Genomic DNA, 3,552 nt, shown 5'->3' with positions numbered 1-3,552 from the left:
CGTTCGAAGAACGAGTGAAAAACGATTTAAAATGAGGAAGTTATGTCCGTCGGAAGATTGGGGTTTGAATCTGTAAATTCTGCAGCTTTTAACTTAGAAAATTTTTAGCAGAATGACCCCTCGCGCGTAGGCGCACTTGGTGCGTACGCGCCGTTCTTCGAGAAAGCGCCATCCACGCGTGCGCGTGGAGTGCGCGTACGCGTGGACCTGTTTTCATCCCAAAGTTGATTTTTGAGTTTTAAAAGCCAAATTTCATACTTCTAAGCCTCCGATCTCACCACTTATGTCTTAAATCATTATGATATGCCTAGCATGAGAAAAAGGGCTAGTGAATGTGGTAACTTGCGAGTGAAGCAAGGGAAAAATGAATGATCATTGAGGATCAAAGATGATTATGTGAGATGCGGATAATGGCGGTGGAAGTGCTTGTTGTGCCATGGGCCGAAGGGCCGTAATTGTTAATGAATTGGCTGGTTATGGATTTAACCGTGAGCCGGATGGCTAGATTATTGCCGTGTTACGGCGGAGCCATGTTTATGGCCAAGTATAAATGCATATATGATGTTGATTGAATTGTGAAGGTTTGCACTTCCACCATTGGAGATGAGGGTTTCCCTGGGTAGTAGCAATGGCTAGCCACCATGTGCTCCAGGTTGAGACTCGAAGCTCTTTTGACCCTATGTCGTAAGTGTGGCCGGGCACTGTGAAAGGCCCGGATGAGCTCGCCCCCATAAATATTCACCAGTGATGGTGATGGATAAATATTCACCAGTGAGGGTGATGGATATGGATCATGATTATGATCAAGTTTATGATGAGTATAACTCGAGTTGGGGATGCACGACAGAGGGACAGTCCAATGGCTAGCTACCAGGACTTGTCGGGTTGGCTCTATAACCGACAGATGATATCATCAGCCACTAGGGACAGGCATGCATCATAAGCATACTACATGAATTGTTTGAGATTGCCTATTTGACTGCATATTACTTGCTAATTGCCTAAATGCCTTATTTGTTCCTATTTGTAAATCTCTTGTCTGATATAACTGTGTTTGCTATATTATACTCCTGCTGGTTGTTGGGAGGTCTGAAGGAAGTAGAAAGGGAAGTATTAGTTAGACTGAAGGATCTTTAGTTAGTTGCCGCTTACGGTTTAGCTTGTTTATAAGCTTTGATATTTCCTGGAGGAAGTTCTAGGATTGCCTTCGGCTTTCCTCTATTATTATGTATTATATATGTGGAAGCTGTTACCGTACTGGGGACCTCTGGTTCTCACCCATGCGGATTTTGTGGTTTTCAGATGCAGGACGCGAGGCTTCTCGTTGAGGCATGCTGGGGACTTCGGGATTAGCGAAGATTCTTGTTCTCGGGACTCTATCTTGATTTATATATCTTGTTTAGATACTTTTATCTCCATTAAATAATACAAACTGTGATGACTCCTTCTAGAGGGGATTTTGGAGATTAGGTTTTCGGTATTTATGTCCCTTTGGGTTTTCCTTGGGGTTTTCCTTATTTTATTATATGTATATATTGCTATGCTCGAACCGGTTACCTTCGCAGCCGGATTTTGAGTCTTGATATTCCTGTTTTTGATACTCTTTATATATATGATCTTGCGTTAGCTTATCCTTTGCTCGTTGTGTTAGTGATCGGAGTGTTGCGCTTTCGAGTTGCGGTTTTTGTTTATCCCTTTTTTCTACAAGGCTCCTAGTTATAATCAATCATTCATACTACTATACGTACTAAATTTTTGTTTTAGAGGTCGTAATACCTTGCCATCTCTGAATTATGACTTAAGCATAAGTCTCTGTATGGTAGGGTGTTACATTATGGTATCAGAGCAGTTCGCTCCTGTAGAGCCTGAGGAATGGACTGACTATGCTTCTGTGCATTCTCTGTATGTGTGTTATGTGCTGTTAGTATATCTACTTGATATAGTTGGCATAAACGTTCATGATCATGCATTTGGGACTTTAAAGTACTAAACTTCCGATATTGAGACTGATCAACTTAATATCGATTGTTTGGTGTGTATAGGAACCAGATGGCGCCTCGTGGACGCGGTAGAGGCCGTGGGAGGGGTCGTACTAATGCTCGTGCGCCGGACACTAACCCTAATGACCCGTTGAACTTTATGACTGCGTTGGAGAATATGGCTGCTGCTATGCAAGCCACTGCTGAGGCTCTTGGTCAACAGATGAACAACCATGGTAATGACGGAGGTGGAGTTCAAGGCCCGATGACACTGGCGAACTTTTTGAAGGTTAATCCACCTAAGTTCAAGGGAACTACTAGCCCGACTGAGGCCGATACATGGTTTCAGGCTATAGAGCGAGCACTGCAAGCACAAGTGGTACCTGAAGGACAGCGTGTCGAGTTCGCTACCTATATGCTCACAGGTGAAGCGTCGCATTGGTGGCAAGGTATCCGTCGTCTTCTGCAGCAGGGTGATGATTATATCACCTGGGATGTCTTCCAAGAGGAGTTCTATAAGAAGTACTTTCCGACTTCTGCTAGGACGGCCAAGGAGCTTGAATTGTTGCAGCTGAAGCAGGGTACTATGTCCGTATCTGAGTATACCGACAAGTTTGAGGAGTTGTTCAGATTCTCTCGTATGTGTCAAGGGACTCCGGTGGAATATGAGGAATGGAAGTGTGTTAAGTACAAGGGAGGACTCCGGAGTGATATTTTCGGTTCGGTGGGGCCAATGGAGATTAGGACTTTCTCCGAATTGGTGAACAAGTGTAGGGTTGCTGAAGAGTGTGTGAAGAGGGCAGCCGCTGAGAAAGGAAGTCACAAAGGATCATTTCCACAGAACCGAGGGAAGAGCTTTGCACCTAGAGGTCTGTCTTTCAAGAGGGGAGGTTCTTTTAGGAGGCCCAACAACAACTACTCCCAAGGGAAAAGGTTTGGGAAGCAGCCTCAGAATGATCAAGCTTGTACTAGGTGTGGGAGTCACCATCCGGGAGTACCATGCAAGGCCGGATGGGGTTTGTGCTACAATTGTGGAAAGGCGGGGCATAAAGCCGCAAGTTGTCCAGAGAAGCAAAAGCAAGGTGCTGGGAAAGCACAACAGACTGGTCGGGTGTTCACCACCTCAGCTGTGGGTGCAGAAGGATCTGAGACACTCATTCGAGGTAATTGTGAAATGGCTGGTCAAACTTTAAATGCTTTATTTGATTCGGGAGCATCGCATTCATTTATTGCATTTGAGAAAGCCCATGAGTTAGGATTGAAGATCGTAACCTTAGGTTATGACCTAAAGGTACATAATGCTACCCATGAAGCCATGGTAACTAGGCTAGGATGCCCGAAAGTTTTGTTCAGGTTCAAGCAGCGTGATTTTGTCCATAATTTAATCTGCTTGCCGATGATCGGTCTTGATCTTATCTTGGGATTGGACTGGTTATCTGAGAACCATGTCCTGCTTGATTGTTCTACAAAGTCGGTGTACTTTATGCCGGAAGATACAGAAGGGCCGGTCGTGGTGAATAATTATTACTTGAATTCGATGATGGTGAACTGTTCTGGAATCGAATGTCAGGGT

The sequence above is a fragment of the Arachis hypogaea genome, chromosome 19 (genome assembly GCF_003086295.3).
Source record: "Arachis hypogaea cultivar Tifrunner chromosome 19, arahy.Tifrunner.gnm2.J5K5, whole genome shotgun sequence".
NCBI classification, from domain to species: domain Eukaryota; kingdom Viridiplantae; phylum Streptophyta; class Magnoliopsida; order Fabales; family Fabaceae; genus Arachis; species Arachis hypogaea.
Note: the sequence above shows the minus strand (reverse complement) of the source record.